Raw genomic sequence first — 12,125 nt, 5'->3', positions numbered from 1 at the left:
TCCTAACTCACCGAGACGCCGCAGCATGATACCGTGGTCTACAGTATCAAAAGCCGCTGAGAGGTCCAAAAGAACAAGGACAGAGGAATAACCCCTGTCCCGGGCCCTCCAGAGATCATTAACCAACGCGACCAATGCCGTTTCCGTGCTGTATCCCGGCCTGAAGCCCGACTGGTATGGGTCCAGATAGACTGTTTCAAGGACACACACAGAGATGCACATGAAATAGAACAGAAGAACCAAAGCTAACACAATTCTAAACAATCAGCAACAGGAAGAAGAATGCAGGCATATTTAAAGGAAAGGATAAAATACATAGAATGAATTAACTAAATATCTTCCACAGAAAAGTTCCTTTATGTGATGTTTGCCTCATTTCCTTTTATAGCAGCCATTCCTTTGTTATTTCACCCTTGAATATCTTTCTAGGGTAGCCAGAGCATCTCTTTTTGCAGTCCCCATTTGGATATGCATCACTGAGACACGTTAAAATTTAATGAAAGATTTCAAAGATGCCAAACGGCCGAGACCGCAACATAATTTAGGAGCTTCCATAGCTTGAAATGTTTCAGACGAAACAAATACTAAAATCATAGCATCAAAACTCAATTTTGCCATTAGGAAATGCAAATAAGAGAAAGTACAGAAGTTGAAATTATTTAATAGGGGAACCAATCATTTATATTTGAGCTATTAGATGTAAATTTAAAATAAAATTTGGAGAATCTTAACCCACAGCCATCCAGCCTGCACCAGCAGTTATTAAGACTTGATTGCAAATAGTCCAATAACATTAGTGGGAAGAAAAGTGCATCCATAGTTGTAGAGGTAGAAAGAGAGAAATTAAGAAGCAACTCATCTAATAGAGTTGCTACATTTGGAACAAGGCTTTGCAATCTGGATTATGCAGCTTGAGTTAGTTTCTGTACACTCAGTATTTAGTTACCAGGATATATAATTAGATTTATAATTTCCAAATGTATGAATACCTGGTGAGCTTCCTTGCAGATGCTGCTGATGAGCCAGAAATCAGTTGGCTGAGAGGGTCTGTGATTTGCCAAAAAGCCAGTGGTGGGATTCAAATATGTGAACAACCAGTTCTCTGTGTGGATGCCACTTACGGAAGTCCATTCTGGGCCTGGGCAACAAAAAATTAGCTACCAGTTCTGCCGAAGTGGTGCGAACCGGCTGAATCCCACCCCTGCGAAAAGTTTCATCTATGTTTGGCTGCTGTGGTCAAATGCTTCTTTCATCTCTTTAAGAGTCATTTAAACCAGGTGTCTCTGCCATCCAAACAGTGTTGTGTATTGTTGAACATGCCCACAAAGGAGATGATAACAGGAAATCTTAGAGCCAGACAGTGACCAGTAGGATTAATGTCCAGTCATTCTAGAAACCTACATGTCCAGTTCTGGGGTTTTTTGTTGTCTAGTACATACTCTGCAAATATTCTGAGCCAAGAACTTCTCAGGGAAACTGAGCTGGAGACATCTTTATCTGCACCAGGTAATAATGATCTTCAGGAACATAGCTAGAATCAATAAGATGAGGCATGACTAAATTCAGCTCAGCAATTTTTTATTTGTCAGTGGTAACAAAAGAATCCCCCAAAGGTGAGAGCTCTAATCACGGAAGCCAAAATTTCAGCTCCTAAGAAAAGCAACATACTCTTGCTTGTTATGGTTCTGATAGGAAAGAGGGAACCTGAAATGTCTGGCAACTATTGCAAAAGGCTTTGGCTTCCTCTCATTCCATCGAAATCTAAAGCGTCTTTCAGACTATGTTCTACCCATCAATATTTGCCTATCCTAAGGATACTTTCAGATTACAAGGGTCTGAATGTACTTCTAAAATGTACACAGTCTACCTTAGAATATATTGCAAAACATGGTCTGAAAAAAAATGTGCATTTTTAAAGTCTTCCTTGTTAAATTATTAATTTATTAAAGGACTCTGGGGTTAGAAGTAATGTTTTAGCAGAAAAAAAGGCTGCATTTATTCCCTATTGCAGTGTTCCTCAATTTCAGCAACTTTAAGATGTGGGGACTTCGACTCCCAGAATTCCCAGCGTGTTTAATATCTTAAAAGTTGCTGATATTGAGGATCACTTCCTCACTGCCTTGCTGTGCACCCATTCATGGTTGTGACTTCCCACAGGTGCCCTTCATTAAAAACCTATCATGAAGAATTCTAAAAGTAGATTCCTTAGAATATGGGATCTCTTTCAAGTCCATGAGAGGTCTAAAAATGTCAGGCTGATTTAATGATTAGTAAATAATACTGTGCTTGCACCAGATCCAAAGTATGACCATTTTCAAGCATGCACTGCCCTCCTATCTAATTTGGCTCCAAATGTAGGATTAGTGAGTAGCAACATCTGTGTTGGTTTCCTCTTATGGAAAGTAATGCTGGGAGACTAGTCACTAAAATCATCATGGGGAAATCCCTTACTAGTGTGTGACTGCCATTCTGACTTCAAATGGAACATATATTGCCTGCAATCTAACAAAGATGGTAGATGTGCTCTTTGCATTACACTCTCATGTTGAGCTCAACAATAAGTAAGGGGGAATGGAAACAGAATTTTAGCTCTTAAGGTATTCACTTTTTTAATGTCAAAAACATTGGTAATGGGTCTCCAGCTGAATGCTCTGAAATATTAGAACAAATTACTTGTCTCTATTAAATATTTCAACTAAAGATGTTTACACTCTTAAAAAAGCCTTAGTCAATGCTTAAAATTGCTACATGTCTAATGACTACAACTTTCTGATGATTGTAGAGGGAGAAAGGGATGGTTGTTTTTAGACGGTACAGATGCTTTTTGCTTAATCCCATCAGTGTTAGGAAAATGCGTAGGCTAATGCACCATCTCTCCTTTCAGTGTCTTGTACCGTTGTTTTTTTCTTTTTTTGGCCAGTGTCCTTTTTCTTTACCTTTCAAATCCTGGCTCCCAAAATGCTACAGTATAGCCATTTGGCTATACTGAAGAACAGTTTCCTCTTAGTTTGTCTCATATTTCAGTTTAGGGTTTTCTTGTTGCAGAATTCTTTTCTGTATAAGATTTCATGTTTGAATTAGTGGAATGTTATAGACGCAAAACCACACTCACTAATTGTAGGCACCATTAGATTTGTAATGCACAACTATGTTAGAATAGGAGAACCTATATCGTCTCAGACAGATGGATGTCCAGTCTCTTCTTAAAAATCTCCAGTGATGGAGCATTCTTAAAAATCTCCAGTGATGGAGCATCCACGATTTCTGGGGGTAAGTTATTCCACTGGTTGATTGTCCTCACTGTCAGGAAGTTTTTCCTTAGTTCCAGGTTGCTTCTCTCTTTGGTCAGTTTCCAACCGTTGTTTCTCATCCTTCCATCTGGTGCTTTGGTGAACAACCTGGGCCCCTCTGCTTTGTGGCAGCCCCTCAGATACTGGAACACTGCCATCATGTCTCCCCTATTTCTTCTTTTCCTTAGACTAGCCAGACCCAAATCCCATAGCTGTTCTTCGTATGTTTTAGTCTCCAGGCCCCTGATCATCTTAGTTGCTCTTCTTTGAATTTTTTCCAAACTCTCAACATCTTTTTTGTGATATGGTGACCATAATTGGCTGCAGTATTCTAGGTGTAGTCTTACTGGGGCTTTATAAAGCGGTAATAGGACTTTGTTAGCTTTTTTGGTTGTTGCTGCACACTGCTGGCTCACAGCCAAATGATCGTCCACTAGGACTCCAAGGTCCCTCTCACAGTTACTGTTTTGAGCCCAATCTGTATTTGTGCCTTTGGTCTTTCCTGCCTAAATGTAAGACTTTGCTTTTCTCCACACTGAAACTCATTTTGTTGGACAGGGCCCATTGTTCGAGTTTGTCAAGATCTTTTTGGATCCTGTGTTTGTCTTCTGGGGTGTTGGCTACTCCTGCTAGTTTGGTGTCATCTGCAAATTTGATGAGTTCCCCTTCTATTCCCTCATCTAACTCATTGATGAAGATATTGAAGAGTACTGGGCCTAAGATTGAACCTTGTGGTACCCCACTGCTTACTTCTCTCCATGTGGATGCAATGCCATTGAGGACTACTCGTTGAGTACGGTTTGTTAGCCAGTTACAGATCCATCTGGTAGTGATGTTGTCTATCCCACCTTTTCTTAGTTTACCAAGGAGTAGATTGTGGTCTACTTTGTCAAATGCCTTACTGAAGTCCAAGTATACTATGTCCACTGAGTTTTGCTGGTCTAGTTTAGTCATTTTAACGAAGAATGAGATGAGATTGGTTTGGCGTGATCTATTTTTGACAAACCCGTGCTGGCTACTAGTTATGACTTTGTTTGCTTCTAGTTATTTGCAGATCTGGTTTTTTTGATAATCTTTTCTAGGATTTTCCCAGGAATTGATGTTAAACTGATTGGTCTGTAGTTTCCTGGGTCCGTTTTTTTTCCTTTCTTGAAGTGGGGACCACATCAGCCCTTTTCCAATCCTCAGGTACTTCCCCAGTGTTACAGGTTTTATGGAGGATGTGATGCAATGGTTCTGAGATAACCTCTGCCAGCTCTTTCAGAACTCTGGGATGTAGCCTCTCGGGTCCCAGTGATTTATATTCATCAAGGTTGGATAGGTGCTCCCTTACCATTTTCTTGCTTATTTTAATTTTTGTTTCTGGTATGTCTTTTGCAGTGGTTTTTTTGGAGTGTTGGGATGTAGTATCTTCTTGTGTGAAGATTGACACAAAGTTTGAATTAAGCAGCTCTGCTTTCTCCCTGTTGCCTGTAATTTCTTTGCCATCTTCTCCCTTTAGCGGGCCTACAGTTTCCTTGATTTTTTTCTTGTTGTTAATATGTTGGAAGAAGCTTTTTTTATTGTCCTTTATTTCTGTTGCTAGCCTTTGTTCGTTCTGAGTCTTTGCTTTCCTGACTTCGTCTTTGCATGCTCTGGCTGTCTGCTGGTAATCGGCTTTAGTTATGTGCCCCTATTTCCACTTTTTGTATTTGTCCTTTTTGTCTTTTAGTTTGTTAGTGAGTTCTTTGTGCAGCCATGCTGGTTTCTTCTTGGATTTCTTGTTTTTCTTTCTCAGTGTTATTGTGCTGGTCTGGGCATTTGTGATTACATTTTTCAGGGTTTTCCACGCTTCCTAGGTTGTTTTCCCCTTTAGGATTTTCATCTATGGGATTTTTCCTAGGTTCTCTCTTAGTTTGTTAAAGTCTTTTGAAGTTTGGGACCTTGGTTGGATTGTTTTCTATTGCTGGTGTTTGCATTATATTAAATTCTAGTGTGACGTGGTCACTTTCGCCCAGGGTTCCGGTAATTTTGATTCCTCTATCACTTCTTCTCTGTTTGTAAGGATTAAGTCCAGTATAGCTTTACGTCTAGTTCCCTCCTCCACCTTTTGAGTGACAAAGTTGTCGGCTAGATTGGTTAGGAATCTGTTTGATCTCCCGCTCATTGCAAAGTTTGTCTCCCAGTTGATATCTGGGTAGTTGAAGTCTCCCATTACTTCTGTGATATGCTTCCTGCATGCATTTGTTAGTTGGTTGGCAAAGAGTTCGTCTATTTCATCTGGTTGGTTGGGTCTGTAATAAACACCTATGGCAATGTCACTTTTGTTTTCTTTTATATTGACCCATATACTTTCTAGAGAGATTTTGTCTTGGGTCATGTGCATTTCTGCAGATATGTAGTGTTCTCTTACATATAGTGCAACTCCCCCTCTTTTTATAGACCTGTTTCTTTTGAACAATTTGTATCCATCTATCTGTCCATTCCAATTCATGGGTTTCATCCCACCAAGTTTCTGTTATGCCAACTATGTCATATCCTCCCTCATGTACTATTGCTTCTAGTTCACCCTCTTTGTTCCCCAAGCTTTGAGCATTTGTGTATAAGCATGTAAGGGTTTTATGCCTGTCCATGGGGGTGTTTCCTATGTCTCCTGGTTGTTGTTTGAGTTCTTTTTTTTTCATCTCTGCTTACTTCATTGTTTGATTTGCTTTCTTGGGATTTGTGATTGGTTTTGGGTTCTAGAGTTTCTAGAGATTGGTCGTCCTCCCCCCTCAGTTTTAGTTTAAAGCCCTCCTGATGAGTTGGGCCAGTCTTTTTCCAAGTACATTTTTGCCTGTTTTTGTGACGTGTAGCCCATCCCTTACCAATAGTCCTTCGTGTAGGAAGTGCAGTCCATGATCCAGGAAACCAAAGTTTTCTTGGCAACACCAACCCTTTAGCCAATGATTTATTTTTAAGATTCTTTTTCCCTCAGTGGGTGTTTGCCTTTTGTTGGGAGAACTGAAGAGAACACTACTTGTGCTCCTAGCTTCTTGACTTCATTGCCTAGATATTTCTAGTCCCTCACTATTGTACTCAGGTTGTTTGTTGTGTCATTCATCCCAATGAAGGAGGAAGGGGTAGTAGTCTGTGGGCCTAATTATTTTGGCTAGTTTCATAGCCACATCTTTGATTTTTGCTCCAGGGAGACAGCATATCTCCCTGAATTGTATGTTTGGTCTGCAGATGGATGATTCTGTTCCTTTGAGGATAGAATCTCCTCTTACCAACACTCTCCTTTCTTTTTGGGGGGGTTGCTACAGTCTGGGGTGCTTTTCTGGTTGTCTCAGGTGTGTTTGTTGATGTGGCTTTTGGGGGGATGTTTGGAATGAGTTTTTTAAGGTTATTTGGGGTGACCTTTTTAGGGATATTTGAAGTTGTCTTTTTGTTAGGTGTCTGCATGTCTTCTTTGAGGGGGGGTTGTGGGTCTGCGTGTTTCCGTCTAAGGGGAGGAATCGATTGGTCAGTTCTAGTGGGGCTGTTTCTGGTTGAGTAGGATTGGGCAAAAGGGGTTTGTTTGTTGCATACTGTTTTTTTTGTTGGGAGTTGTGTTTCCTTCTGTGACATACCTCCATTTGTCTTCCTCCACGGGTTTGTCAGTGGGGTCAAGTCCTATGGGAGCTATTTGTTCATTATTAGGCTCTGTTTGGGTGGAGCTGTCTTTTGTGGTTTGGGTGGAGCTGTCTTTCCTATGTTGGGGTTTGGCAAGAGTTGCCTCTAAGTTCCTGACCTTTTCTAGTAGAAGTTCACATAATTTGCATCTGATGCAGTTGTAGTCGGGGTGTTCTTTTAGCATCAGTGCATACATGGAGCATGTATTGCATACCACGATAGCCTCAGATGCTTGTTCCATGAGTTTGGTGTTTGATAGGCTCTGTCATGCTGCTTTGCTGCCTGTAGGCCTCTGGTCCACCATTGCCTCTCCGCCACCACCTGCAGGCCTCCCGATTTGCCGCTGTTGCCTTGCCTACACCTGCAGGCCACCTGGTCCACAAGAAGGACACCGCTGCCTGCGAGCCTCCAGTTTGCCGCTGCTGTCTCTCCGCTGCCTGTAGGGCTCCTGGCTCACTGTCGCTGCTTCTCCGCTGCCTGCAGGCCTACGGCTCACCTATGCTGTCTCTCCGCCTGTATGCCTTCAGGCACACCACTGTTGCTTCTCCGCCACCTGCGGGTCTCCCAGATTGCTTCTCTGCTGCCTGCGGGCCTCCCGGGTCGCCTCTGCTATCTTTCCACTGCCTGTAGGCCTCCTGGGTTGCCGCTATCGCCGCCCACCACCTGCGGGCCTCTCAGTTCACCTCTGCTGCTTCTCAGCCACCTGTGGGCCTCCTGGGTCACCACTGCCGCCACCCGTCACCTCTATGCTGCCCCCAGCAGCCTCACCGGTAGGTTGCATTGCCACCGGCTGCCTCCTTTTCGCTTTCCCCAGCTGTCTCACTGGTCCTCTGCTTCGCCGGGCCTGTCAGGTAGGCCTCCATTGGTCTAGAGGTTCTCCGGTGTCCTCTTTATTATCCTGCACGGCTGCTCTGTCAGATGGGGGGGGCGCTCCGGTTCCGGTTCCGGTTCGCTATTCTCGGTTTCTCTCTCTCTCTCTCTCTCTTTTTTTCTTCCCTGTGTTGAGCTGCTTAGCTGTGCTCCGGAGCTGGCTCTCTCATTCTCTGCTACCGGCTGCCTCCACATGCAGCCGTTCATTTGCTGTGCTCCTATTTGCTGGTGTTTTCCTCTTTGCCCTAATTTCTTCTTTTCCTTTGTCCTTTCTATCTTCCTTATCTAGCTTTCTGGTTCTTTTTCCTCCCTTTTCTTTACTCTCTCTTAGTACTTTCTTACTTAGTTGGTTGCTTCTCTCCCTGTGATCCAATGCTGCTTCCTACACTGCCGCCATCTTGAAACCAAAAATTTTGAATTCAGAATATTTTAAACAAAAATCTGCATTTTATTTAATAAGAATTTGACAGTATTTTTAACTAAAACAAAAATTCAGTCATGTTTTTTCACAATTTTGATCCATTGTACCCTGGTGATAGTTTTGTTTTTTAATAGTGCTACTTGCTTCAAATTGCTCCAAGTCAAAAACTATTATGTTCAATCATTCTCTGAACAAGGAAGGGATCCTTGATCTAACTTTGTCTTCTCTCTGGCTGAGGAAAAAGGACTAAGAAAGGACCAGTGCTATCTCAAACTATTTTTCCAATTGACAGATGTGAGCTTTACCAGCTTGGATATGGTACTATTCATTGGAATCATATCTCTTAATTTGGGTCACGTATAAAATGAGAAAGCAAAATCTACCTAAACTCATTGAGTATCTAAGAGCATTTCAGGAATCTTCCCGATTCTTGAAACTTTTGGACAAGAAGATTTTGTTCCAACTATTAATGTACTTATATTTACTGTGTTGTGAAATAAAAGGGACATTTAGGATACTGACCTACAAATGTAGAAGTTCATAAGATTGTTGTTATTGAGCCAGTTTTAAAAGCCCTTCATTTGGCTATATTTTTATTATTTTAGGATGAAAGAATGAAATCAAATCAAACTTTTCCTATTGTCCTTTCAAAGATTTTATACTGTATATTAGCCTAGTTATCTTTTACTTGTTGTGCAGTTAATATGATCAGTTTCATGCTTTCCTAAAATTCAGTATGATTCTCACTTTTTTGATGCTTGAATTCTAACTCAAAAGTTTTGCTACTCTTCTGTAAAGAGTGCAGTTGGCAGAAGTGTTTTGAAACAGCAGTGTTATTGTTATTCTTAAAAAGATTTCAAAGCAATCATTGTTACAATCATTGTAAAATTCAGATGAACTGAACATCTAACTGAATATTAAATGGCACTGTTAGTAATTTGTGAGATTGAGGAATTACAATGTCTGTTTATTTTTCTCACCAACTGATGTCATCTCCACCCACTCCCAAAATTGTGGTTACTTTTGCTTTCAAGCTCTGGAATCTCGTCTGAGCTTGCGTAGAAAAGTCTTTACATTTTTATATAGATCGGTTATTAGGAACAAAAGGTGCATTCAGCTGTTTGAAATAATTCTCCAGTTTCAAAACAGTTTGAGCTGTTGGGGGGAATTTTATATGGGTCAAATTCAACCTCCACCCTGATTTTGCAATGGTATCCTATACTCTAGCATTACTGAAATCTACTTTTTCAAAGTCTGAGTTAAAAGTTTGTGCTTAAATTTGGCTTCCCTTAAAATCAAGAATTTTAGCATTATATAGTCCCTTTCCCCCAAAGTTACTGTTATTTCACCTCCTCATGTCTTCCCTATTGATTAGTATCAAATCAAGGATAGCTGATCTTCTTCAGTCCTTTATCTTTATATATCAGAAATGTTCTGAAAAGATCCTGCTTGGCAAAGACGGAATCGTAACAATTGTTACTGTTTAAATTACTATACTTTCATGCCTCTTGAAATACTTTTTGGAAAGTATCTGCATTGCCTCTTTAAAGCTAATGCTCTCTGCAGCATTGCCTAGTTAATTAATTTTGGTTTTCTGAGCAGGAGTAAACAGTTTTAAGCCATAGTGCAATTTTCTCCCTTTCTCTTGCTTCTATTCCTTTTAACTGTTATATTCAAGCATCGGAATCATATCTATTATACTTATTTGCCATTCTGTACTTAGATATCAAGTGTATCTTATTCCCAAACTCTGAGGAGCATTATGTAGACAATGAAGACTATGTACTTAATGAACCAATGTATTTTCTGGTTTGTTTGTTTGCTTTTGAGTGGTTTTCAGCAACCATCTCATTTTCTACAGTACACAAGTGAATCTTACTATCATGCATTGAGTTTGATCCTCTATTTGTCTGTCCTCCTTCAGGATGGTTACTTCCACTATCCAGCTTTAAGCTTATCGACAGCAAAGGTCACTTGCTGCTTCATGCTTTAACACTTTCTTCAAAAATTGCTATAATTTAGCATTTGCTGCAAATATATGTCAGGTTTTCAGGCAAGAAAACGAACATCATGATTGCAGATTCTGCTCCATTCATCTTCACCTTTTCTTTTTAGAGCACCAAAGAAGGCTTTTCTTCATTCTTGTTTATTTCACAAGTTTTTATCTTAGCCAAAATCAACTATTGATATAAGGGGGGAAATTGTTAAAGAACGTCCCCTTCAACTCCCCTGCCAAAATTCTGTTATTTCAAACTCTGTGAGGTTCCTCCTTGAAAGCAAACTGCTTTATATTTTACAAGTTCTGCATGGTCAGCAGAAAGCAATCAGCCCTTCATTCTCAGTGGGCTATCAGCAGCTCCCCAGACAGACACATTGTAATAAGAAGCTTTTCGAGATATTATTTTTCACAGCTCAGTGCACAGTCCATCAGAACATACAGCTCCTCTGATCAAGCTTCTCTTTTCCTCCGGGCAATGTTATGAGAATTGTCATAGTGGTGGCCTGAAAGGACTGCGATTAACAGTGATAATGCCTTTACACAGAAGAGGACACACTTAGGATCAAAGAACCTCTAAGCTCTAAAACATTGGGAAGATGCCAATGCAAGGGCATGAAATGCCGGCACAAATTACCATTTGGAGAATCAGGTACAGATGTCTCTTTCAGCTTTGGTAAAAACTCTAGAAAGGTGAACCTGACTGCATAGGACATAAATAGGTTTGCAATGTGATGCTTTCAGAAATATAACTAGCAAGATTAATTACCTCAATATGCTATGATCCTTGAAATAAGTAGGCATTAAGCAGCCTCCTCTATTATATATGTACAACCAACACAAGAACCCAAGTACACATCTGAATTACAATTGACAGGTAAGGGTAAGGGAAAATGTCAATTTCAGGTCTTTTAGGCCTGAATTGCTGTTAAGTATTAAGACTAAACACCCCTAACAATATATCTACAATCTTAATGGGCTATAACTCATAGCACTGACTTTATCAGAATTGTAATGTTAACAAGGTAGTATTCTGTAGCTTTTAATTAGTCCAAGAGATTGGTAGATCTCCAAGTTGGAGGGCATGCTACTGCAAGTCCATGCTGCAATTTGCATTCTACCATTCCCAGCTGCTACAACATAACGCAGGGCAGGTTATCCACATAAATTTATGGTATAGTACATTGTAGACTAAGTGTGCACTTTAGAAAGACATTCCTATTACTGCACAAGGCAAATTGTAAAAAAAAATGAATAGAGAAGGATTCTGGCTAAATCCTGTGTTTCCCCAGTGATCCAAACAAAAATAGTACCTCTTGATAGCAAGTGTAACATTGGGCCTCAGTTTCTGACAGCCATTTAATATTGCACCATTTCCAGCAAAATTATTTATTTGTTATTAAGTATTAAAGTGAAAAAAAGAAAAAAATATAACCTGTATAATAGTGTATTTGTGCAATGAAGTATGACACCAGTATGGCCATTGTAAATCAACATTTCATTTTGCAGCAGTTCTCTCTTCGACATTATTTTGGGCTTTTCTTCCTTGGTTCCTATTGGGAACAGATTAATCTGCCATGTGAAACTCCATACATTGGATCTCCAGGAACTTCCATATGTTGATTCCAAGGTCTGAAATGTGAGTCAGCCATTGAATTATTTCTTTCACTAGCAAAGGCAGGTCTGCAGCACAGTAGGCTTATATTTAACTTCAGGGACCAGGGGGGCGTTTTATCAGGTTCGCCTGATTCACCAGTTGCGACCTTTTCTGGACCGGGACGCCCTACGCACGGTCACTCATGCCCTTGTCACCTCCCGCCTGGACTACTGTAATGCTCTCTACATGGGGCTCCCCTTGAGGAGCACCCGGAGGCTCCAGCTGGTCCAAAATGCGGCCGCGCGGGCGGTGTTGGGA

This window comes from Protobothrops mucrosquamatus, unplaced genomic scaffold, assembly GCF_001527695.2.
Source record: "Protobothrops mucrosquamatus isolate PMUCROS unplaced genomic scaffold, P.Mucros_1.0 scaffold757, whole genome shotgun sequence".
Classification (NCBI taxonomy): domain Eukaryota; kingdom Metazoa; phylum Chordata; class Lepidosauria; order Squamata; family Viperidae; genus Protobothrops; species Protobothrops mucrosquamatus.
This window is presented reverse-complemented; position numbering follows the sequence as displayed.